At 41.9% G+C, this 27423-nt stretch overlaps 2 long non-coding RNA genes across 2 annotated transcripts in view; one reads left to right on the plus strand and one right to left on the minus strand.

Annotated features, from left to right (window-relative positions):
- Positions 1-20373, plus strand: part of LOC106722060 — a 20885-nt gene extending 512 nt beyond the window's left edge. Inside the window, exons 2-3 of the long non-coding RNA XR_003093517.1 lie at positions 19322-19577; positions 20227-20373. This is a non-coding gene — a long non-coding RNA (uncharacterized LOC106722060). The remainder of the gene's footprint in view (positions 1-19321; positions 19578-20226) is intronic.
- LOC102371293 lies at positions 1530-7274 on the minus strand. The gene is made up of 3 exons (XR_323560.1): positions 7147-7274; positions 5586-5708; positions 1530-1761 (listed from the first exon to the last, which is right to left on the minus strand). It is a non-coding gene; the product is annotated as an uncharacterized LOC102371293 (long non-coding RNA).
- Positions 20374-27423: the final 7050 nt, after the last annotated feature.

The following is a 27423-nucleotide window of genomic DNA, read 5'->3' on the forward strand; positions in this document are numbered from 1 at the left end:
CAATCCCCTGAGCATCCTCTGACCCCACATGGAGCCTCTGATCTGCCCCCCAGAACCTACTTGCCTCCCCCAATCCCCTCCAACCCCTAGATAAACAAACTCCCCGGCATTGGGTGGCTACTTTTAATGTGCTCTAACCTCCCTCTAACTTCCCTGAATGTCTGTATGTAGCCTATGTTGTTTTGTTTTATTGTATTCAAAAACATGGTATGGCATGCTTTAGGACACAGCTTTCCAACAAGCATTTACTATGTAAAAAGGGAATGTCTAGATCAGAGTTCCCAATCTTTCTCTTATTGCGTACTTTTCCCAAAATTACCAGCTGCCTGTGTACACTTACCAGCGCACATTTTTATATTTTTACTCCTTCAATACCAATTATTATAATTAAAATTAAATCTGCTATTACATAATTTATCCCGCATACCCCCCAGAGATGAGTTGCATACTGCCAGGGGTACACGTACCACAGTTTGGAAAGACCTGGTCTAGATGATAGGCTATACTTTTGCCTAGGTTCCTATACATGCAAAGACCAAAAACTAATAGCAGGCCAGAAAACCAAATGTTATGGTCCCCTACGTATCTTTTTCAATATTATTGTATAATCCATACTATCAAGGTCACTGCTGCAGTACTAGTAGTTGCCTAATTCTATCACAGAGTACCAGCATGGCAAAGAGTTTTATATGCTGAAATATGTCTGTGCCTGCTAAGCCTTTAACCTTGACTCCTACATGTGCATTTATTGATTTATGAGTTGTCTTTAAAAATCACCAGGCCTATTTTGTTGCATGATCAAAGTCTGGTTTCAGAACCATTCTTTGTTCTAGATTTTACTTCTGTGAAACACCCAGCAGGTGGCATGTAACCAAGGGTTAAACAGCAGCCAGCTATTTGTTAAACCAACAGTTTGATTTCTGGTACATAGGAGTGAAAGGATAGTAGGGAGAAAGTTTGGAAAATTCATACTCCAGGAATTGTGGGATAGCTCTGGAGGACTATCCGAACATAAATGGAAAAGAAGAAGCTTCCACTGGTTCCGCACAGCTTATTGGAACATATAGGAGCTATGACAAACCCATGACAAATTCTTGCATCAGATGGGCAAATCAGTTATGATGGCAAGACCATATATTCGTCTGACATGGTGCTTAGAGATCACCAAAGTCATCCAATATCTGTTTCAAGGCATCTACTACCTCTCTCCAAAAATGTCTTCCCTTGTAGGTAGTAAAAATGGGTTGTTTTCATTTTTAATTTTTTTAGGTCTATACATAAGCAAAAAGAACCACGTACATGTGTGTGCACACACGCACATATGTACACTGTACAGAAGTATACCCACTCTGGCTCTTCTGCTTTACATTTGATTTTCCTCTCTAGCTCTTTTTATCCTCTGCTGCCTAAGGTTAGATGGGCTTTTCTAGAGAAGGTACTATGGGATAGTTGGGCTCCTTCAGCTCTGTTCTGCACTCATTTTGCAGAGCTTCTTCAGACTCTCTCATTTTCATTCCCTTTTCTTCTAGGAACTTCACTGTTGAGACACAAGATTTGACATTTTTTGCACAGTAATAGACACTTTCTCCTCATGGTAAACCTACACATTCATTTATTTGTTTTTTTTTTTAACCAATTCATGTTCCATTTGTATGAATTAGGTCAAAGTTTTGACTGTTTACCTTTTTACTATCTGCTTGGTGTTTTGTTTTCTGGTCCTGTCCCCACCACCTGCACCCACGTTTCTGATTTCTGTAAAACCTGTTGTAAAAGATTACATTGCATGTATTTATAGTGCTTGTTTCCAGTGTTTAACTGATTTTATGATATTTGTCATATCACTTGATTTGCACATATTAAAAAAAAAAGGGGGTAGGGATATCAAATGTTTGCTGCTGCGGCTGTCTGAAGATATATTGTCACTTCTTCTTGGAACTGTACAGTGTGTGTAGGGGCATCATTGCCACCACCACACTGCCATATGTACCTGGTTGTTTAATGATTGCTCAAGTGGATGTGATGAGACCAAACAAAATTAATTCCTCATGTAAACATTGTGCAAGCAGTTGTTTAGCAGTATGCATATGTTTTTATGAAGAAAATAAGGATATTTTTCTGCAAGTGTAAAAAGAGACCATAATTTCCAGGGTGTGTATTCTTTCCATTAAGCCAACCTACAGCTACGTAGACTTTCCCCATCCTCAGCTGTGTGGCTGTACTGTGCACTGGCCAAAAGGATGAGGAATCTGCCAAAACAAAGAGGGGGAGGGTGTGGGAGAAGAAGCGTTCCTAGCCCCTCAAATAGCAGATTAATGTGTCAAAGAGAAAGGAAGGAAGTACATTTTGAAATATATCAGGTGCATTGCTGATTTATATCTGCCAAAGGGTGGGCCTGCTTAGGCTGTCCTGTAACCAAGATTATTACGTCAACCTTTGCAAGCTCTGTTTTTGCAATTTTCCTCACAAAAACTGGCTTGAGTTTTTAGAAAAGTCTGCAGTATACACACATATACAGTAATGGATAACTGGGTGAGGGTTATGAGCTGCAGAATTGCTGTTAGCTAGATCTATCCCATGCTAGCTATAATTTTCATAATCAAGGTAGACTATTTTTTTTTGTTTTTAATGCCCTGATCTAAGACTGCTTATAAGATTTGGCCAGACTTCATCCTTTATAAAAGAACTTGGTATAATTTAGTCTGGAGGAAAGAAGACTTGAGAGGCGATTGCATAACAGAATTCAAGTACGTGAAGAATGGTTATAAAGAAGATATAATAAATGTTTTTTGCCAGTCACAGGGGACAGAACAAGAACAGACTTAAATTGCAACAAAGATATTAGGCTGGATTGGATATTAAGAAGAAATTTCTGACTGTGCAGATAGCTAAGGAAACAAACATATTACCTAGACAGATTATGGTGTCTCTATCTTGCAAGTACTTAAGAGCAGGATAGACAGGCACTTGTCTGGAATAGTTTTAGACAGGGATGATTCTGCCTTGAGCAGGAGGCTACATAGTTATAGAATAGAAAATATGCCCAGGGACAGTTATCTTTCTATTTGATATGGGCATTGTTTGACCTTCCTTCTTTTTTTAGAAGTGAGTTAACTGTGCTGTATCATTTCAGGCAATCAAAATGAAAAGTCCAAAAGTACTATAGAGCACATACAGAAATTGTGTTTAAAAATTCCATTCTTAATACATTAATGTGGAAACCTTCTCCATACAATGCAGAAAGCTTTCTCCATACAGTCTTTCTACTGTAGCTCTCGTACTCTGGCTCCAGGCACGTATTCAAATTTATACACAGACAAAGTAATCTGTTATGACAATACCAAACTGTTAACAATTGGGGTCCTAGCTCTGTGTTAGAAAAGGAAAACTGGAAAGCTTTGAAAGCTGAACATAACTGGTTTGGATGACATGAGAAGAATTCCATGAGAAAATGTTCTTGACCTTGTAACTATAGCTCACTTGAAATGTAATGTCACTTTGAAAGTGATGGAGGGATTGCATACCCAGGTAACTAAAGAGAGTAAACCTTGACACTGAAAGGAAATTAGTGCTTGATAGGATTGCCTGGCATTCTTTTCTTGCCTGTGATTGGGTCTGCTGATATACCCCTGACCCTCATAGTCTCCCTGGGTGTGTCTACACCTAACTTAGATCTGGGAGCAACTTACTTGTGAATAAACTCTCCTGGAGATGTGGCTACATGTGCAGGGAAGCAGAAGCAGATTTGCTGCTGGTGGCAGCAAACTGCTTCTGCTTCATGGGGCATTGCAGTGGGCCCCTGCTACCACCACAAGGAGCTCTAGGCTTCCCCTGGGTGCTAGTCCAGGGGCTGGCAGGGTGCACTAAGCCAAGAGATAGCTGTCTCCTGTTCAGGGCTGGGACATTGCTCCCTGCCCCCTGGGGCTGCCAGCTGCCAGGGTGGGGACTATGTCCTTCTGCCCTGGCAGCAAGGAGCTCCTGGCCCTGGCTTCTCAATTGGGGCAGGGGACTTGGATAGAGCTGCAAGGGAGGGGCATGTCCAAGACCCCTGCCCTGATCCAATGGTGGGGCAGCTAACAGCAAGTGCCTCTGAAGTTAGAGGCTTCTAGCAGGAGCTAGGCCAAGCCCCATACTCTCCAAGATGATGTTCATCAGCAGGCTGCTCTAGCAACAGATTCCTGGCTGGGATCTCGGAGAAAAAGCAAACCCGCATGCTGATGTCGTTCTCTGCCATGCTGCCAAAAAGGCAGCTGGTGTGCGGCAGACTCCTCTAAGGCCCTGCTTCCAGGCTGGGGTAAGGGTCAGAACCCCATCCCTATGAGGCCATGCTCTGCTGCCAATGAAAGAGGCCTGCAACAGGCACAGGGGCCAGGGGACAGCAGGTGCAGGGAATAATGAGCTCATCTACAGCTCACAGCAACTGCCAGCCGCAGCGGGGCACATCAGGGCAAGCAAGGAATAAGGTTGGCTCAGACCAACCCAGAACTTCTTTTGAAATGCTGCAGCAACCCCAGGAGGGAAGGAATCCTGACATAGTTTCATAGTAGCTAGGGTCAGGAGGGACCTGAACAGATCATCTAGCCTGACCCCTGCCGCAGGCAGGAATGAATGCTGGGTTCACAAGAACCCAGACAGGTGATTGTCCAACCTCCTCTTGAATATGCCCAAGGTAGGGGTGAGGACCACTTCCCTGGAAAGTTGGTTCCATGTTTTGGCCACCCTAACTAAAATATTGCCTTCTGATTTCCAACCTAAACCTATTCTCCATCAGCTTATAACCATTGTTCCTCGTCACCCCAGCTGGTGCTGGGGAGAAAAGAGCTCTGCCTATTTGCTGTTGATCCCCCTTGATGAGCTTGTAGGCAGCCACCAGGTCCCCCCTCAGCCTCCTCTTGCTGAGGCTGAACAGGTTTAGGTCCTTCAGTCTCTCCTCGTAGGGCCTGTCCTGCTGCCCTCTCACTAAGTGGGTGGCCCTCCTCTGAACCCTCTCCAGGCTGGCCACATCCCTTTTGAAGTGCGGTGCCCAGTACTGGACACAGTACTCCAACTGTGGCCTGACCAAAGTCACATAGAGGGGGAGTATCACTTCTCTGGACCAGCTTGAGATGCACCTTTGGATGCATGACGAGGTATGGCTGGCCTTGCTGGCTGCGGTCTGGCATTGGCAGCTCATGTTCATCTTGGAGTCGATAATGACTCCAAGATCCCTTTCCGCCTCTGTGCTTTCAAGAAGGGAACTCCCCAGCCTGTTTGTATGCTGTGGATTCCTTCTCCCAAGGTGCAGATATCCCGGTCCCTGTTCAGGAAAACAGAGGCAAAGAAACTTAAAAATATCAGCTTTCTTGTCTGACATGGCCACCAGATTACCGTTTATGTCTTGCAGGGGCCCTACATTGCCTGGTGCCCTCTTCTTGCTCCCAATGTACATATCCATTTTCATCACCAATTCTTCCTGCCTGAGTGATGAGGCCACATGCTTGGCATGGCCAGGCATCTGTACCAAACACTGACAAGAACATCCAAGTGGAAAGGGCTCAGATGTAGGGGAGGGGGAGCACCACAGAAGATCCATAGACTTCTAGACTCACACCAATCGCAGCTGACTTTTTTCACTCAGGTACCAGAGTGAAGAGGCACCTTCTGATCATGTAGCACACGAGCCTCATCCAGGTGAAGATACTCAGGCTGGGTCCTCTACAAGCCCTTTGTACCTGCAAAAGTTTCACAGGCAGAAAAACTATTATGGGCAGGAGCAGGGGCCAGGGCACTGCTGAACAATAGAAGCAAGCTCCCTTTTCTTCTGGCTGTTTTTGGCTGTCCAGTGGGTGAGCTTCAACAGAAGACATGGAAGGTGATATGGTCTCACCTATTCTGTGGCTTCCTGGTTTGGAGATCTTTTTTTAACTTATAGGGCATGTCTACATGTGCATTAATACACTGTTGCTGCTGTACATTAACTTTCGTACCTCTAGCAATGGCATGCAGTCTTCTTGTGACACTTAATGTGCAATAGACTAATAGACTAATTCTACTGTGCATTAGTGCATTAGCACAGGTTTTGTAGTGATGCGCTAATGAGCAGTAGAATTAAACTACTGTACATTAAGCATCTTATGTAGACATGCTCATACAGTACCTTCCTGGAGGAGTAGGAACCAAAAATCTGTGCAAGTGATACAAAATCCCACTTTAGGGTATAAGTTAGCTGCTTAAGTGCTACAAGCATGTCTAAAGGTAGGATTTGGTGTGGGCCTAGATCTTTTCCCATACATGTTGAGAGTAATGGGTGACAGTCAGCATAACAACTACACTACCCTCACAGTTCATACTATATCCCATATCTTTTTCTTCTGCTCCCCATCTCTCCTTTTGTCAGTTTCTTGGTATGAGGTGTCAATATACCTCCCAGAGCACTTGTCAAGATCAGTGGCTATCAGGGAATGAACTTCCATTTTCCCTGTCTTCCCCTATCTTCCATGCTGGTGGCAGTATAGCAGATGAACAAGACAAGGCTGAGGTGGTGACTGGTGAGCCAACTAACAATACACTGGATCCTACTATTATATCTACCACCTTTACAAAAAACCCTTATAGGCAGTTGTTCTGGAGACTGCTTCTGTCAGCTGATCATATAACAGGCAATCCCTACATTGGAGGGTGTTGTTTTTCCTTTGAAACAGGAAAAGAAGAAGGGTGAGGTCAGAGCAACATAAAATCCCCCAAATCTGTTTATTTTTAAATAGAAGAGGATTAATGCCTTCTCACTTGTGCTTAAAGGCAGTAACATCCACTTTTTTTTCTACAGCTTCTTCAAGAAGTATCTTAGAGTTGTCACTGGCAAGAGTTCTACATCCTTATCTGGTTATTCCTCACTTGAAATTCAAAGTGATATAGGCATCTTGGCAGGGGAAAATGGTGGGGGGGGAGGGGAGGGAGGGAGTAGAAGAGAAAAAAACAATCTGTATCTCACATCTTAACTTTGTGTTTCTCAATGCTAGGATGTTAAGATGAATACCAAAAAAAGAAAAGTGGTGCTGTTCATTGTAACAGGTCCCTGACCACACTACTGAGAGGGGAAGGGCTGGAGAAGGGCACAGCACCTTTTAAAAAAAATATAGGCAAATTCAGCTACTGGGAATATAAGCTCACCTTCAGAATGTAAAGAGGGGCTGCTGCCAGGCCCAGAGCACTGGGAGAGCAGCTAGCAGACCCCAGAATGTCCTGAGAGTTGCTGATCAAATCCTGTTACTGAGAGTGGCACCAGGCAGCAGGACTAAAAGAGCTACAGCTTCCAGGGTGTAAATAGTGAGCTACAGGAGCTGAGTCATAGCCAATTAATTGAGGAGGGCAGGACAGCAGCAGAGTGTAGCAGCTGACATGTTAATTAGACAAATAGAAAACACTGTTCCATGTTAAAGGAACTCCAGGTGAGGTGACCAGAAATGGAAAGAGTAGATTCATAGATGTTAGAGTCGGAAGGGACCTCAATAGATCATTGAGTCCGACCCCCTGCATATGCAGAAAAGAGTGCTGGGTCTAGATGACCCCAGCTAGATGCATATCCAACCTCCTCTTGAAGACCCCCAGGGGCATATATAAGCCAGGCTCATGGGTGGAGCTGCAGGCTGGCCCTGGCTTGGGCTGGAAAAGGAATCTATGCACCCTGGGGACAAGTGACAGAACCTGGAAGACGAGAGCTTACGAATCTGGAAGAGAAGCAAGCCCTGCAGAACCTCAAGTGAAGGAGAATCTGTGAGGGGTTGCTTTGCAAATAGTTATTAAGGCTTCACAGTAGGTTATTGACTGTTTATACCCATGAGGTCTGAGGTGTGGCTACAGGGGACGCTGGAGGCAGTGCTGTAGCAACTAAGTTTGGTGCCCAGGGCAAAGCTCACAGCAGCAGCCCACCCTCTCCCCATGCATGGATCCAGGGGACACCCTCCACCCCCAAGCTTGCCCAGGAATGCACACAGTGGCAAGAGCCTTCCTTCCCCCATCCCTATAGCTCCCCAAATGAGCTGCTTATGGATATGTCCCTGGTTGGGTAGTGCCTTTTGGTGCCCTTTCACTTTGGCGCTCAGGGTAGTTGCCCCACTTGTCCCCCCCCCCCCCCCCACCTTGCTACGGCACTGGCTGGAGGCCATGATTTGTGCCAGGAAGGCATGGGGTGCTTGGTAGTGGGACCATAGAAGTTCAGAAGCTGAGAGAGCAGGCTGCCGGAGGCCCTGAGATGCAAATAATGGGCTTCTAGAAACATAGACGCTATGATAGTGGAGCAGAGGCTCAGAGACTGAGGTAGCAGGCTGCCAGAAGTCCTGTGACTATGATGGCAGGCTGTAAACCCAGTGAACTGTGTGGAGGGCCTGAGAGCCCAGCAAGTTGTGGGGGGGGCTGTAGCCTGGCTCAATGACTGTGTGGGGTTCTTAGTCATGTCTTAAAAGAGCAATAGAAAGAGAATGGAAGAGGGGTTCCCAAACTGGCACCCCGCTCAGTTAAAAGCAGTCTCCCAACCAATTATTTACACTATCAAGGCAAGTAGGAAGACTATGCCCGATGCCAGAGAGAGGCAAGCAGGCTGGGGCAGGCTGCCAAGGGGGTGACTAAAACACCCCAGGCCTGCTGCATTCACAAAAGCAGCAGGGATTAACAATCACAGCATCTGAATTTTTAATACCAAATAGACTGAAAGATTGATGGAAAACTGTATTCCATGCCAAATATAGTCCTGTCAGAACTGGGTTCAACTCTAGTCACTTGAATTTAAAGCTGCAAAATCAGATTCTCCCCTTTTGTTGTAGGAGGAAAAAGCAGCCTAAAATATTTTCGTAAAATATTTTATAAATGCCACACATGTTTGTCAATCAGTTAATTGGCTGGAATAACTCATATCAGTATTTTTCCTTCAGTAAAAATTGCCAGAATCCCAGGAGATGGAACATTTTGGAACCAATGTGAAATTACCATAGAATAGATAGTCTGTGTTAACTCTTACTGAGAACACTTCTGTTTCCAGACAGTGCTGATTGATGAAATACTGTATGAATAGTACTCTTTAATTATGGCTTTAATGTGGATTTTTTCTGTTATTCAACTAATCCTTGAGTTGGATCACCTTTGCTGAATTGTAAATGGAGAACTGGATTAAATATAACTTTCTGGAACCCAACGCAATGTTCCAGACAGATCTGGTTTTGGCAAACTCCATAGATCATCCCTATCTGTAACGTTCTGGTAAACTGTCAACCTAAAAACAACTAGTTCATTACAAAAGTTGGGCAAAAACACTCATTTGTCATGATCAAACCTGACCTCCATAATCTTTTGTTAACAATACTGGGTGTGCTTCTGATAGGAAATAAATGACGAATTTGGATTTTGGAAGCAATTGAACATAACTACCAGTGGAGTTAGTGAAATAATGATTACAATAATTATCACTATAATTATATTAAATAATGCATATTATAAAAAATATGTATAATATATATCCCACTGATCTCAAGAGGAGTTGGATTGGAGAGAGAATAAATGTTATGTGATGACAAAGTGCACAAGCACTTTTTTATGATATGAAAAGGTTATCTCCTTCCATGAATACATTTTTGACATGTTTGGCAAAACCTGACAATATTTCCAATTGGGTGATCTTGAAATGAGAGAACACAGCATATTTTAGAAGTACTGTTGAATCTAATCTCCCTCTTTTTGTATGCAACTTCACTCCTGGTGCTTCAGAAAATCTCTACAAGTAAGAATCAGAAAACGACTGCATGATGGCATTATTTGGGTGCAAAATGTCTTGATTGCAATTGCAATTGTCCTGCACTGAGAACTGTGTAGAGAGCTTCTTCTGGCAGGTGTGGAAGTGGAGTGGAGTTATGGTTTTGTCTACATTTTCACAGAAACGGAGAAAAATAGGTCTGGCAAGGAGGTCAGGAGGTTCTCTAGCCAAACCCTCTGGTCAAGACAGGATCATCCCCTTCTGAACCATTCTGAAAAGGTGTCTGTTTAACCTGGTCTTTTGTCCCTTCCCTTTACTGTGTGCAAGATATGCAATTCTGTCTAGCCTTAATGACCTTACATTTCCTGCCTAGTCCATGAAAACACAAATGACAAACTGCAGTCTAACCTAAAATATTCTGCTTGCTTTGTTAATGCTCTGTGTGTATTTTTGCTGCTGCTATTTTAATTTAGACTGAATTTATACAACAGCAAAAAGCAGCACATTAATCTTGATTCAGTTAAAGACATCTCATCTCCTCCCCCTTCCTCCCCCTCCCCATTAATACCTGGATTTGCTTCCACCTTTTGCACACAACTGTTGTGAACATCATTGTTGATTCCCTTTTTACAACACCTGAGTATGGAGTTCTTGTGGGGTTTTGCAGTGGAAACTTCTTTTAAAATTCCTCTCTCTGTACTTGGCTGCTGAATGCAATAGTCCTTGGCTTCTGGTTCTGCACTTCATGACTCTGGAAAAAATATGATTCCTTTAACTCTGTTCTGTAACTGAATAGACAGGAGGAAGAGACCAACATAGGGGAAAAAAAGAGGTTCAGCATCCTCCATCTCCAGAATAATTTCAGTATTGACTCCCATCCAACTTCTACCAACTCCTTTTTCCTTATTTAGAGGCCTCCTAGTCAAAATTCTAACGCTAGGAGATCCAGCCCCATTGTCCTCCTGCTTCCGGGCCTATTTCCTCCTTCCTCTGCCTGCTTCAGGCCTCTACTGCCCATCCACTATGGAAACCTTCTCTCCCATCCTTTGATTTTCCTGCTCTGTTATACCAGAATCTGGCTCCTTACTTACTTGTCCCCACTTCTCTTATATTCAACTGAGGATATGTCCTCTTTGTTATGAAGGCTAGGAAGAAAAGAACTTGCTGGTGCTTTCCGCATATCTGCTGCTGATCCTGCTTTTGTTTTTTGTTTTGTTTTTATTTTACTGTTCCTCAACTACCTTTCCATCTTTTTCTAATTCCCTTTTATTCTTTTTATTCCCCCTTCCCACCTTCATGCCCCAACATCACTCCACTTAGCCTTCTTCCCTGAAAGATTTAAGGTTTTTCTCGGCATTTTATAGAGGACAGTTCTTATTCTACAAACTGGGAAATTGATTCTCTAGCAACTGCATAATGCTCTACCTATGAAGTCTTTTCAATACAATCCTCTAAAAATGTCTCTTCCACTGTATGTTTTAGTATCCATTTATGCAATTTTATTCTTAACCATGATACAGTTCTTTGATTATACAGTAAAAATAAATAAATCCCTTCAGGTTGCCAGTGAAATTATAATATGGTGCAGACTAACTTTTTGTTGCAACATGGGATTGATAATTAAAAAAAACTTGGAGAGACTACACTGTGTTTTCAAACCATCGTTATTCTTTGTCTTTGATAGACCTTCCCGTCACTCAAATACAACTTATTGAGCCTATGGTTGCCAAATTTTTTCCTGCTGTCTACCTGGTCCATTTTTCTAGTGCATGAGTCTTCACAGCAATTTAAATTTCCACCTAGGCTGTTATTTCTGGAGCTTCCAGTATGAATTGTTAAGAGATTCCTGTGAGAATGGAGCTGCTTATATGCTTCCCAGGCACCTTTATATCAGGACAATCCCTGCTCTCATAATTGGATAAAACACAGGAATCCCAAGCTGTTTGGTAAACTGGACCTTACTGCATTTTTAAGAAAAGTAAAATCTGTGCCTTATGTAAAGAAAAAATTGTTACAAAGTTTGGGTTTAGTTCTGAAGTAGATTAGGAAAAACAAAAGTGTCTTTTCCTTCAGGATTGTGAAAAAGGTTAACTTTATAAGCAAAGGTTCATTTCAGTGTGTGTGTAAGTTCTTGGTTGGAAGGAAGCTGCAAGGGTTTGCAAGATGTTCTGTTTGTAATTTAAATCAAAATTGCAAAATCAGCTTTAATAAAATCGGTCCTTGTCCTCAGCTTCTTATCAGCATAGTGGTTTTTAGAAATTTCAGAGATGTCCATGTAGAAATTGAAGGGATGGTTTTTGTGCCAGAAATGTAGCTGGAGTGTCTCAAATGACTGTATTTATACAGATTTGTGATATGTTACAGGCTACAATGGTCATCTTTGTCTCTAATGTGTAAATAGATCACTACTGATAGCTGTAGGACTAGTCCTGTCTTTTATCAGGAGGCTGATAACAATGGCCTTCTTTCTATTTTAATTTTGAGGCTGAAAATGCTATGAAAGAGCATTTTAATCTCTTCCCCCACCCCTACAGAATGGCACAATTCATAACGAGTTTGTTTAAAGCAACTTTTAATCTGTAGGTCATGTTAGAGATTTAAAATATCCAAAGAGAACTTTCTTGAATCAGATGTTTTGAGCAAAGTTCAGCCCCAATGTAACTTTACTCAAATGCTTTATATTACTTTAGTGGCAGCACATTGGATAGGTTTTAAAGTCATTTTCCTGGTTCCTCTTTAACTATGTCCCTCCGACAACCCCTGGAGTCTCTGAACTATCCCCATGTAGGCCCCAATCTTGGAAACAGCAGTATGTGCGCTAGCCTATTAGAGTTAATGTGTCAGAGTCTCTCCTGTGTCAGAGCTCCACAAGGAATGGTATCAGAGCAATTTGGTCTCCTTGATTTTTATGCTGGCCCCAGCACCGCTGGAAGTTGTAAGGAGACATCCTATGTTGCATTTTTGGTGCAGATTCCTGGATGGAACATATGATAGTGGCAGAGAGGGCTGAGGCACAGCATCTAGCAATAATGCAGATGAACTAGAAGGGGATAGCTCTATGTTGGTGGAATTACCTGCTGACAATTTGTGAGTGTATTGTGGTCTTCTTATGCCACTGGAGTAGTACATAGGATCTGTGATTAGATTTTAAAATCTAGCCCAGTTGGGCCTGCTTCTGTGGAAAAGCATCAGAAACGTAAATGTGACCACGGTGTGTGCAAAAAAGATCTGTACAGAAAAATCAGTTCAAATCCTCCAATGGTCATTCACTTTTTATTTACTTTTAAAGTAATTATTCCCTAGACTCCAGAACTAATTTTGGTAACAGTGGTATTTAACCAGTGACTAATAACTATCCGAAAAGTGTTCTCTCTCTTCCATAAAATCTTGCTGCCACTTTTCAGAAATTTCCAAATATAAAAGCTTATGAATGTTGATTTCTTTAAAATACATGCTTGACATATGCTTTAGAAAGGGAAAGCTGTCAGTCACTTTTTTCCATATAGGGGAAGAAAACAATGGCATTCAGTGATCTTAATCACACGGTCAGGTGGGTGGCAAATTGGCTTAAGGGTTGCACCCAGAGAGTGGTGGTGGATGGGTTGGTATCGACCTGGAAAGATCTGGGCAGTGGGGTCCCCCAAGGCTTGGTCCTTGGACCTGTGCTATTCAGTATCTTCATCAGTGACTTGGTTGAGGGTGTGGAGAGCACTCTGTCCAAATTCACAGATGACACGAAATTATGGGGTAAAGTTAACACCCTAGTGGGAAGGGATCGAATCCAGGTGGAATTGGACAGGTTGGAAAAGTGGGAAGAACAGAGTAGGATGCAGTTCAACAAAGACAAGTGCAAAGTGCTGCACCTAGGGAGAAGGAATTGCCAACACACATATAGGCTAGGAGGTGACCTTCTTAGCAGCACAGTGGCAGAAAGGGACCTCCGAGTCGCAGTTAATTCCAAGATCAATATGAGCCATCAATGTGATGAAGTAATCAGTAAAGCTAACCACAATCTATCATGCATTAGCAGGTGCATGACAAACAGGTCCAGGGAGGTGATACTTCCCCTCTATGCGGCATTGGCCGTAGTTGGAGTAGTGCATCCAGTTTTGGGCACTGTACTTCAAGAGGGATGTGGATAACCTTGAGCGGGTCCAGAGGAGGGCCACTCATATGGTTAGGGGCCTGAAGGGAAGGCCCTAGGAGGAGAGACTGAGGGACCTGAATCTCTTCAGCCTCCACAACAGAAGGCTGAGAGGGGATCTTGTGGCCATTTACAAATTCATCGGGGGGGAGGAGGAGGGGAAAGGGCATCAGCAAGAAATAGGAGATGCTGTTTACCAGGGTACCCCTTGGATTTACCAGGAACAATGGCCACAAACTGACAGAGAGAAGATTTAGGTTGGACATCAGGAAGAACTTCTTTACAGTAAGGCTTGTCAAAATCTGGAATGGACTTCCAAGGGAGGTGATGCTCTCCCCTACCTTGGGGGTCTTTAAGAGGAGGACAAGCACCTGGCTGGGGTCATGTGACCCCAGCTCTCTTTCCTGCCCAGGCAGGGGGTCCCTTCCAACCCTAACAACTATGAGACTATAATTTGAGTAGAGAATGTTGAGTGTTGGAGAGTGTGGAAAAGAGGAGCAGGCAAAAGTGGAGAACTTGAAAGGAGCGGCTATATTCATGCGGCCTTTTGAGTTATCTGTTGTTACTCCAAAGTTTTGCTTTATGGGCAGGTTGTCATTCACAGTGCAGAACTACAATGATCTTGCATCTTAATTTGTTTAATACAGCACTGATCTCCTTTCCTTTTGTTTTTTTTTACAATTTCCCTTTCAATAGACCTATTTTTCAAAGCCACAAAACAAGTGCCCTCTTTATTGTCAGTGCCTCTGTCTCATCCTTCACTTTTGGCTAAATAATAATGATAAGCTAGATTAAAAAGAAATGTATTAAATGTAGCATGATACGGTCCATATCTTTCTTTTGGTGGATAGAACTAGGACTCTTGAGGTTTTGGAACATTATTAAAATAAGATGAAGTTTGAGGGGAAATATTGACACTGAATGCAAAAAGATTTTTTTTTTCTGCTGAAACTACATTTTGTTTATGGCAAAAATCTCTCAAAACCACTTCAAGACAAAATCTTTCCTTGCCAGGTTAGAGTGAGGCCAAAAATTTCTGGTTCCCTCTATATGAAACGCTAGCTTCTGCCTAATCTATTTGTTTTATCTGTGTAACTATTTGTCTGATATGGCATAGGAAAGCAACTATTGCAAGTATCTAGTGAGAGATGCAAACATTAAACTTGCATTCATTTTACAATATACTTGTCCTAGGTTTTCTTTTCTTTTTCTCTTTACACACCCTCCTTATTCAAGAGGTCCATATCTAAAAATATGCGTATGCCCTTGCAAAGCAGAAATGGAAGGAAATTATTTTATTGTTCTGAGTAATCAGATTGTCACAAGTAACTAAGCAATAGCTCCTAAATCAGTTAAGCATTTATCAATATTCTTCTATGGTTGTCTCATGTTTTATGATTAGTTCGGTAGAACTATCAGGATATGAACTAACTTGATGGAGTATGGGGGTTGATGGTGTGAAACCAATGGAAGTGTCATGCACCAAATCATTTCTCCACCAAACATTTCCAGTTATTTTCATTCATGTTTATAATCTGCGAAGGAATCTCTGATTTATATGTTACCAGGTCTGTTGCAAAGGAAGTATGATGATATGTGTAATCACCATGATAAAGGCACTGCAGTTTTAGACCTGCTATGAGGTTGCAGGTACATGTTGAGAAGAAGAAGACTGACCGTTGAAGTTGTCAATATATGAGAACAGTTGGAAATATAAACACTTGCTAGTCTCTTGAAAACATTTGAGGTGATCTTGTGTGAAAGCAGAAATCTCATGAATGTTAACCTATAAAATACATTGTTAATCTATAAAACAGTGTGAGTATTGAGGTTTATCATCTGTCTATGATCCTTAAGGAGTCATTCTCCAATGTCACCAGAACCATCTGTCTTGTTCTCTTCTGAATCTTCATTCTTTAGCATGTTGGTGTTGGAATTTCATTACCAGACAACTTGATTTTGCATAAGGGGAAAAAAAAAAAAGAGTTGGAGGATGACAGTTATTGAAGAGCCCAGTGGAATAGAGGGCTGAATGTTCTGGACTCTCGCATGCTATTGGGTAGCATTTCTACAAGTGGCATTGATGGAGAGCTCATTCCCACACTGAAACTTCTTATCATTCTCTGTTAATAGTGTTGGAAGTGTAAGGAAATATAAGGATTTAATGACCATAAAGACTGAACTACCCCTCTCTCTAGGTGGAATTTAATTCCATTTCAAGAATATTGCACTATACTAGAAAGAAATGTTGCCTTACTTGTGAGCACTTTGAGGATTACTACTATTTACTTCTCTCTGACTCCCCATGTTAATAAATACAGAATGATCTTAGCTTCTTTTTTTTTTTGTCTTGGACATTTTTTTCCTATTTAATTTTGTTTAATTTACTATAACTAGAATACTAAAAAGAAAAATTTCCTTCATGTATCTAAGATTTGTCTATCCCAGCCCATTACCTTGCTTTGTATGCTGTAGCTCTTGGCAACATCTCGTTGTAAATAGAATATTTTCAGAATTTGGCACATCAATAGAAAAATTTTTCTATCAGTTCTTTTCTCATGGATTGCCATTTATACTTAATAGCACAAGCCTCATACCTTCACAAACTGACTGGTAAACAGATTTCATTGGCTTTGGCCCATGATTTTCCATAGATATGAAGAAGTTTCTGCAGTCCACAGGAAAACTTGGAACCCGAAACAGAGAATATTTATTTAAATTGTTACACAACAAAATTGATCATATTAATTAAACTACAGAAGAGGCCATCATTTTTTTCACCCACACTGACCCCATCCTCGCCCATCCCACCACTGACCTCAGTTCTGGCTTTTTTAACATCAGGTCACCATTCCCGATAGCTCTTCAATCCAAAGGAAAGAACCGTAGTCAAATTCAGTTCTGTTATATCAATATAAATCTGTAACTCTTCCAATTTCATGTAAAATTACTTTGCAATTCCACCAATTTAAAGGCATTGAAGGTACCTTCTCCATTTTGTAATACTTGGTAATTGGGTCTCTTGTTGGGTAGCTTAATAGAATAATTTAATAGATTCCTTCCCACACATGCTTAAGCCACATTATCTTCCACAGAAATCATTGGCAAAATTTCCATTGATTGAGTCATTTATGTAATAAAGTATCCCCTGTTAATGCTGATTACATGCCATCTATTTCATAGCTTGACAATATCACCCGATATACTGTAGGAGGACCAGGGAACTTACCAGGGTCTGTCAGCCGCAGAAACTAAGTTGCCATTAGGATTATTTTATGGAAGAACTTCATATCCATAACTGATTCTCTGGGCATTCCATAAAGCAGTTACTCAGTCTGAGTAATATCTATTTTTAATTGTTCCTAGGGGTTTTCGGGATGATGTCAAGGAGAAGAGGGGAGAAGTAGGAAAGAGTCAGATGGACGCCTTTTAACTAAACCATGTTGTTTTTGTTCCTATCTTCCATTCTTTGGATTTCCAGTATATTAAAATGACTTCTAAGAATATTGGCTTCTAACAGAAATATTCTTTGTGATAAAATGTGAGGTATTTAGGTCACTGGGCATTGCTCATTTATGTCTAGCCCTTGAATTAGATGAGGTTTCTAATAGCCAGTATAGTTAGTGAAAGTAGTTTCTGTTTTCAAACCAACTGTCAGACAATGAAATGCCAGGAAACTTGCATAATTGTTGGTTGCTGACAGTGTGCCCACTCTAGCAGGAAAATACATTGCTATCAGATATACAAAGCAACTAAATTAGAAAAGTTATGATGGAAAGACTGGAGGCTTTGATTCAGAAAATTTATGTGGGAGAATCCTCCAGATCTGATCTTCATGTTCTAAAATATTAAAGAATGAAGGGGATCTCCAAAATACAGTCCCCAATACTTTTTTTTTTTTCCTGGATAAAACTAGGTAGTAAAAGCTTTTCAGTGACAAATACCTAACGAATATACTGGTAGCCTGGGATACTTGATGTATATACAAATGATGCTCTGGAACTAACTACCCCTGTGGCCAAAAGTGGTGCCTTGAACACTCATATTGGAGATCTGTATTTAGTTCAGTTATTCTTCCCCTTTCACCTATGATGCTGGCAAGGACAAACTGCTGTTTTCTCTCTTTGTTCAAATACATAGAAAAGACCTAGCTACCCTTGCATATTAAGGAGCAACAGAGTGAACAGAGTTAAAAATAATTCCCATAAATTAATTCATAGTCAAAAGAAAGGAGGAGCACTGGCAGGAATGGGTAGTGGCTGAATAATGACTGTTGGGGTAAGTCTTCTGAGTCCTAGCACAGATGTGGAAAGTCTACTGTTGGGGGCGGGGGGAGTAGTACAATTGAACAAAAGTAATCCTGAGACCTGACTCAACACTTGTCCTGTACCTAGTTTACATTACGCAAGCAAAACTGAAGAGGTAAAATCGATATCTTCCCCTTCCAATGTGCTTCTTTGCAATGTATAAATAAACATCCTACAAAAGACCCTAACAGTATATCTTCCTGTCCAATGATCATGTGCAAGAGGTCTTTTGTAACACTGACAAAAGTAAAATCCTCACTGTGCTAAAATAGTTGCATCTGCCAATAGAATTCAGTGTGCTGCACTAATAATAACGAATGCTAGTTTGACCCTTTATATACAATATTGTTTACAATCTGTTAAAAGAACAAAGTTGCAAAAGCAAGCACTCAAGGGGAAGGAATGGCAGAGATAAATTGGCTTATGCAACTTTAATTAGCCTTTCCTTGTGCATATGCATTGGGATGTAGTCTTTAATTATATGATCATATGCTATTTTTCCATAGGACTTCTGTTTAATGTGGGCCAGGTACAGATATTGCACTTTTACCAGTATAAGTGATCAGATACCAGTTTATACCTATAACAGAACAGAAGTTAGATGCACATAGACTAATTTAAAAATGGCAGAACCCAGTCTAAGATTCCCCACCCTCTTGAAGGGCAAATGTGTGTTCTGTTTACTACTGTGCTAAACTAGGCTGCTTACAGAAAACCATGTAACTTAGATTGATTCCAACTTAAGCTTTTTGAATGTCTGTACCTAGTCTTGGTACACAGGCCAGACAGCTTTGGACAGCTCTGCTGGCTAAGAAGTATCTATTCAGCATATTCTCCTCCTTGTGCAGCTCCATTCCATATTTTACTGTATACTATTTTAAAATTTCCTCTGCAGACAGATCTATTGATTTTATCGTGGGCTTTTTCCATGAAACTTGTCACTTGTGAGGTATGCAAATATTTCTTTTTCACAATATTTTTGTTTGATAAGGGATATTACTAGTCCATTTTGTTTGTTGTCAACTAGAGCAAGGAGATGTTAAAGTTAAGAGGATGTATTAGTTTAGAGAACCAAATTTTGAAATACTTAGTCCCGGTTTTATTTTTCAGAGAATGTAACATAGAATATTGCTTGAAATGTTTGAAATACAGGAATGACAAGTCTCTAGAGCTCAGTGCTGCTACTTGGATCCCAGGGATTGTAATTGGACAACCAGGAACTGAGGCGCACACACTTCGTGACCTAGGAGAAATCTGGTTTATGTGACTTACCTAGCATCTCATAAGAATTCTATGACACAGGGAAGAGAGAATCTGCTTCTCCAGGGCTGGATCCAACTGCCTAAGGCACAAGTAGTTGGAAAAGTTTTGAGAGCATTACCTACTTGAAAATGCAGATCTGCTGAAAGTAAGTTACAGCATGAAATCATCCCCATTTGACCAAAATCTTTTAACTGGAGGAATTGATGAGGAAAACGTTTTCAGTAACACATCCTGTTATGTGTTATGACACTAGCAGAACAAAAAGTTAGTTTATTTCTTTTCTTTTTAGACGTTATCTTCATTTTGAAAATTGTATAATGTATTACTATCATATGATAAAAAGCTGAAGAAAAAATATCAAACGTTTTGACTGACCCAAAGCAAAACCCACCTGACTGAAATTCTCCAAAAAAAACCATGTTCAGGTCCTGTTCCAAATTTAAACTAAAAAGCTTTTCTACTCTTTGCAGCAGTTTATGTACCATCCTTTCTCCTTCTGTTACCCTCTGCCTCATATACCTTTCAGCTTTTATAATACATGAGGAATAACGAGAATAACAAGCAGTCCAATGGAAAAGGCAGGGGTAGGTAAAGTATGTGTAATAATATAATTAAAGACTGTATCTTTAAGCATACAGACCATATTATTTATGGTCTTTTCTAACTAATGTTTGAATTCTTGATTCTACAACTGAATTATTCTTTTAGCATATAATACAGTTTAGCATATAGTACAATTTCCTAGGATGTAGTGAAGCAAAAAAAAATCTACCCTGAGGTATCTTATCTTACAGACAGAAGAGTTGACAACATTGATGGATGGAATTTTAAAGGCATTAAAAAAAATAAATGTCTAATGAGTATGTGCAAACTGACTTTTTTGATTACTTCAGAGACTTGTTACTTGGTCAAATTTAGGTGGATTTTCACCAACAACATTTTTAACGTAAGTAAAATAATGCATTCATCTTTCATCCCTCATTTTCAGAAATTATGTTGTCATTTTGGCTGTTGGGGAGGGGGAGTTTGTTTTTAAAGGCAGAAACTCATGTGGGATATGGTTAAAGTCTGACAAAACTGTAAGCAGCTGAAAACAGTGTCATAATGGAAAGAATAAGGCAACCATATTAATAACTTCTGCCATTCCCTATTTTTAATACAGGTATATCAAATAATAGAAAAGTGAAAATAAGAAACACTGCTATATCCAAGTCAATGCCAGAATCCCAGAATGAGAGGACATGGCAACCCCAGCTGCAAAATCAGTTGTATAATAACCAGTGTTAAAATGTTATTAGATTTTCTTTCTTTTTTATGATGTAGCATAGTGTAGACTGTATGTACAGTACATCACCATGTATACTGTTAGAAATGGTTTCCAGTAGCATGCTAGAACATGGTCCAACAACAGTTCAAAAACTTTTCCTTTCCCCCTGCCCCCAGACTTTCTTTTTTATGTATTTGGTTTGGGCTTGTTTCAAAGAATTTGAATCGGTTAAAGTTTTTCAGGGCTTAACTCTTGTATGAACTCTGAAAACATGTTTTCGCTAATTCCATTTATGGATATGCATCTAAAGAATGATACAAATTTGTTGATGGTGGCAGATGTCTTATTTTATGGCAAAGATGTGGTTGCTATGTTACCCTAAAGATCAAGTGAACAGAAAATTTAGATCTGATTGCTGTAGTGTTTGACAGTTTTATACATAATATACGCTGCATACTCCTCACTCATCTTTCATTTTTTAAATAATTTGCTTGCATTCAGTGAATTTTGCAGAACTGTGGAACATTCTTCTACTGAAAAATAGAAAGGTCTTCCTCACCTAAATTTCATACTACTAAACTTTCCTTTCTAATGTTTCAAAATCTAATGATTAAATTTTGAAATGTATTTTTCTATTTTGAATATCTAACGTTAAGTACATTTCATTTGGTCTTCCACCAACTATACACTTTAAATAGATTATGAACATACAAGATGTCGAGAATGTATTAAAACCTTTTTGGTTTTGTAAAATATTTTCCACTTACTGTGAAATTCTGAATTTATTCCATCCTCCATACAGGCTGTTCACTTTCCTCACAAAGACTCTTTGACTTTAAAGGGAATCAAATTGAAACTTATTAAACAAAACTAACTCAGTAGCATTCCTATGTGAGTAAATGGTTGACAGTGTGAAGGGTTTAAAATTATGATGCTAATTCAAAGGCACACTTAAGGTTCACACAAACATTCACCACATATGGTCTGTGATCACGAGAGTGGCTTTAAAGCTGCATGATTGTAAACCAGTAGTGTGAACAGGCATTCATTGGTGCTTTGATCTGTGCAGGGAACCTGGTGTAAGTAACCCAGGATGAGGAAAAGCAGGGGGCAGTATCAGGGGTTGGGGGGAAGGGCGGTCCACAGAATGAGCTGGTGGATTAAGTTGGCAGGATTGGGGGCGAGGCACTGGCAGGTCTGCAGGGATGGGGTTGGTGAGTACACAGGGCGTGTTTGTCTGGAGGATCAGGGGGCTAGAAACTATCCTGACCAGGAGTGGGGGTAGTAAGAGCACAGCCTGTTCAATGAGGTGAGCAACTGGGCTGCCTTCCTAATATGTGCAGACCTTTGTTGCATCAGGTTAACTCATTCCCAGTCTAAGTTTGTTTACCTGCTCAGGTAATCTAATTTAGATTGGGGCCTACCATTTTGGGGCTGATTTTAAACCCCTTGAATGTCTGCATGAATGGAAATTTAAATCAATCTATCCCTAGTTAGGTCCGTCTAAATCAGGGGTGGGCAAAATATGACCTGCAGGCAGCATCTGGCCTGCCAGGCCACTCTATTGCACTTGCTAGGCCCTTAAAAAATGTAGAAAATTAATATTTATCTGCCCCTGGCTGCCTGTCAAAGATGAAAGGAGCCAGGGGCAGTAGTAGGACCCAAGGAGACTCACCAGCAGGATCAAGCAGTTGCAGAAGCAAGGTCTGGCCAGCTTCACCCCCAACCAGAGGACCTGTGTGGAGCAGAGGCTTCTGGCCTGGGACTGTTGGGCTGGTCCTGCCTCCCTGCATTGGAAAGAAGTTTAGATAAGAAGGTAGGGAGGAGGCAGAGGAGGACTGCGGGCAATTGTCCCATTCCTCAGGGTCAGGCCAAGCTGGATGCTGCAGTCCCAGCACTGCAGCTGGGAGTCATAGTGCCAGAGTGCCCAGTGTGGGGTGGAGCAGCAGTGGCAGCTGTAGGCAGGGAAGTTGTGAAAGTAGTAGCAGGCAGGGGGGTAAGGGGCAGTGTGTGGTCACGCAGAGCACAGACTGTGCTGGTGTGCTGGGGCCAGGGTCGCAAGGCCCAGAGCAGGGCAGCAGGAGTACGGAGCCCAGGCTGGCAGGGGATCTGGAGCCAGGCCGGCTCTCCCTCTCCCTGCTGGCATAGCCCAGCCTGGCTCCATAGAGCCCCTGCTGGCCTGCACCCCATGCTCCTACTGCCCAGTCCTGCCCAGCTGTCTCTATGCTCCCACTGACACACCCACTTACTCCCACTCGACGCCCTCCACCACAGCCATTTGCCCACCGCTTCCACTGCTCCTCTCCACCCCCTGCTGGTTGCTCAGGCACAGAATGCAGCAGGAGTTGGCTGGGCCCTATGATTCTTGGCTGGCCCTGTGTGGTGCTGGCTGGGCCGGTCCAGCTCCTGCTGCATCCTGCGGTCTCCACCATGCACTGGGATGTGGTGTCAGAGCAGTGAGTCAGGGGGAGAGATGGGGAAGTGGCAGAAGGGCAGTGGTGGTGAGCAGCAGCATGGGGTTGCCTTGGTGCCCTGGGGGCAGGAGAGGCAGAAGCGCAGAGCCGGGGCTTGGAGGAGTGCTGGGGGGGAGGGGGGGAGGGATCTGCCTGTTGAGGTGGAGCTGTAGGCAAAACCTTCCCTTCTACACATGCCACAACCTCCCCCCCACACACTCACAGACCCCCCACAAACCCCTTACTCACCCACACCCCACATATCCATGCACATACCCACATGCTTCCTCACCTCACACCCACACCCCCACACCTATTCGCCCCAAACCCCCCCACACACCCACCACACACCCATAAACCTATACCCCCCTCACAATGTACAAGAGTAAGTCTTCATCTTCAGCTATTGTGCAGTCCCCTCTATGTACACTACAGAAAAGCATGTACATCAGGGCAAAAATACTTTTTGAAATCAAATTAATGAATTTTATAGTAGATGTTTGATTTTTAGAATATAATTTGGTATTTTTCTGATTTCAAGATGTAGAACCTTTGCTAAAAGGAGTACTTCGGAGGGTGGGGTCAAGGGGAGGAACTTCCATTGGCAAAAGTCAGGGGTTAGGGGGTGGGACGTACAGTCCCATGATGGTGACCAGGGGGCGGGGCACTTCTCAAGGGGTGGGTCTACCCTTGTAGTCCTCAATGGCTTGCCAAACTCAGTAAGTGGCCCTCCGCCTGGAATAATTCCCCACCCCTGATCTAAACATAACCATTGTATGTACCCTTACAGACCTGATATTTCAAGTACAGTGTTATTTGTTCCTATATAATTGGTTTATTATTAGAAACTACAAGAGGTGTAACTACCTGGGTCTCCATCCTAGCTGATGGTGGAAGCAGTGGCAGGGGGTGGGAAGTGGTGATGATTCATTAGCAGTAGCTCCTGTTCTTGTGCCTCTCCAAAATGGCTCTTGGAACTGGTATGCCAGTCATGAACCTCCTACTCCAGTATGATTCTGCAAGCCACACAACACGCTGCAGTTATTGATCATGCGGAAGTATTAATGCTACAAGACGCTCTAGTATGAAAATGGCTGTTGTCTTTAAGTATTTGCCACAATAGTGATCCTGTGAAGAATGTGTTAATATGACTGATTTGGTCAGCTAGGTTTCTGTACCTTAAGTACCTCTTACCATTGTTCTTCATGTCAGAATGCCCAGTTTAGTTTTATGGATGACATGTACTCACAAGATGCAGTAAGAGTGCATGTCATGAGATGTTAAGTTTATTCTTACAAATTCATCTTCTAAATTAAGGGTGGCCAGCCTACGGCATGCATTCCACAAATGACATGGGTAGCAGCACAGCAGCAGAGAGCGCATGAAGCAGAAAGCATAGCAACAGATCAGGCAGGGGAAGGAGGTTGGTGTGGCACCCTGGGAGTGTGCATAGTTAATTTGCCATATGCCTGCCAAAATGGTTGACCCTCACATTGCTAACGGTTGGCCCCCCCTCCCCCCACATCAAGGCCCTAAAGTCAACTAAATTAAGCGAGCTGTAGAAAGGGAGCCAGATATTCAAAGAGCAGAGCTTCTGTGCCTCCAGGGAAAATCACTGAGAGAATCAAGTTCTCAGCCCTGGAGCTGATCAGATGATATTTTGATTTCAGTTCTCCTCCTACTCCTGCCCTGCTGGCAAATTTTGACTTCATTAAAAACATGAAAACTTTATTTTTTTATTTATTTATTTTTTTTTTTTTTTGGTTGCTGGCAACAGAGAACTGAAATATATTGGCAACCAAATCCCAAAATATTTAAGCTGAAAATAGGTTAAATACAAAAAAAATAAAGGTCTTTGGCAGAAAATACATTGCTTATACTTTTCATGAAATGTTATGCTTCCTCCAAACTGGGGTGGGTTCCGGTTGTGGGGTGGAGGTGGGATGGGATTGTTTAGGAAAAATTACAACTTTGGAAAAAAATTAACCAGCTCTAATTCAGGACTTCTCAAAGCTTTTTGGTTGCCTAATGTTATGGATCCCATTTCAGAAAAATAAAATAATGCCTCTGATTTTATGGCAGGTTTCATTAGAAATTCCTAAAATGGAAGAGGACTTGGTGGTTATAGTGGACTGCAAGCCTAATATGAGTCAACAGTGTAATTTAGTTGCAAAAAAGGTAATAGTGAGCTATGTTAACAGGTGACTCAGAAGTGAAGGAAAAAGCAATTATTTCACTGCTTTTTAGCACTGAGGAGGCCTCACCTGGAGTACTGTGTCCAGTCTGGGCATGATATTTTACAAAAAGTTATGGACAAATTGAAAAAAATTAAATTTGTCCATAAATCAGGAAAGCAACAAAAATGATTAAGAGCTTTATAAAAGGTGGTGTATATGGAAAGATTGGAAGAGTTGGAATTTTTTATTCTGGAGAATAAAAGACTGAGGGAGATATGGTAGGTCTGGGTAATACAAAAAACAGGATAGTTATGTTCCACTCCCTAACCTCTGACTTTTGCCAATGGAAGTCCCTCCCCTTGCCCCCCCCCCCACCCTCTGAAGTACTCCTTTTAGCAAGGGTTCTCCATCTTAAAATCAGAAAAAATACCAAATTATATTCTAAAAATCAAACTTCTACTATAAAATGTGGATCAACTCTTCTTTGTGTACACAGAGAACAGAACAAGAAAGTTGGTTTCAATTGCAACAAAGTGTATTTAAGTTAGATATTAAGAACAAAATCGAAGTATAAGGATGGCTAAACACTGGAAGAGATTATCTAAAGAGAGGAATCTCCATCATTGACAACTTTGGAGCATGGGTTAGACCAGTCATCCTCACATTGTTTAGCTTTAGAGAGCTCTTGTTTAATTTGGCAGCACCAGTTATGCTTACCTCCTTGGTTCTCAATTGGGGTGCTGCCACAGCCAGGTGGAACTGCCTTGTGTGCTTCATGCATACCCAGATTAGGAAGAGCTGAGGCCTGAGTGCATGCTTTTGCCTTCATTGGGGGTAGCTGATATACTTAAAGCAGGCAGAAGTGCCCACTTTAGCTGCAGCACTTCTCAGTCTGCTCTCTCTATTGCTTTTCCTGGGAACAAAGGCATGAAGTTCCAGCTGTGTCTCATGTCACTATTTCTGGGAGGTGCCATGAGGGATCAGACCAGGAAGGTCTGTAGGAGGACCAGAAGCTTTTTCCTGATTTAGGTTTATCAGATAAATGCTTTTGTCCCAGCCCTTCCCAATTGGTCTGTGAACAAGGCATACAGCACAGTTCCACCCAGCCACCTTGACAGTGTTGCCCATGTGACATCACCCCTTAAGTCCCCACAGCAACCCTTGGTACTCTGGCACTTCAATTGAGAACCCCTGGGTTAGACAAATACTTGTCTGGGTTCATTTAGACATTTTTTTTGCCTTTAGCAGGAGATTGGACTAGAAGGCATCCTGTAATCCCTTTCTTTTTCTACAAATCTTTGCAGATATTTAACAGAGAACAGCATATTCTTTAATTTTTATTTAAGGCTGCTCTGAGAACAAGGTTGATGTTCTGTTCCTGGCACTTGTCTTGAAGCTGCTGGGCTGCAAACACCACATTGGTGGTGCCACGTCCTTTTCTGAAGCCTCATTGATTCTCAGGCAGTAGGTCATTTAGATGGTCGGTCAGCTGATTGAGCACGACTCTTGTGAGAATCTTGCTGGCAGTTGAGAGGAGGAAGATGCCTCTGTGGTTGTCACATCGACCTTCTACCACATTTGTTGACTCAACCAAGTCTTTAACACAGTGAAGCATAAAGGTCTCTGGGAAATCATGAAGAAGTATGGATGCCCCAGAAAATTCATCAACATGGTTCGACAGTTCCACGATGGCATGTGTCCTTGTGAACAGTGAATGCTCCGACTCCTTTCCGGTCACAAATGGTGTCAAGCAGGACTGTGGCTTGCACCTGCCCTCTTCAACATGGTGCTCTCTGCCATGCTTTTCCATGCCTTCCAAGATTATGACCTTGGTATGAGGATCAGGTTCCATTTGAATGGAGACATCTTTAACCTGCACAGGCTCCGAGTGAGTTCCAAAGTCCAGACAGCCATGCTTCATGACTTCCTCTTCGCTGATGACTGTGCATTATGTGCAGGCTCACAAACTGACGTACAATGGTTCATAGACCTATTCTCATCAGCCTGCAACAACTTTGGACTCACTATCAACATGAAGAAGACCAAAGTGATGTTTCAACTTGCCACTGGCACAACACCCCAGGAACCACATAT

Source organism: Alligator sinensis, unplaced genomic scaffold (genome assembly GCF_000455745.1).
Source record: "Alligator sinensis unplaced genomic scaffold, ASM45574v1 scaffold373_1, whole genome shotgun sequence".
In the NCBI taxonomy this organism is placed as follows: domain Eukaryota; kingdom Metazoa; phylum Chordata; order Crocodylia; family Alligatoridae; genus Alligator; species Alligator sinensis.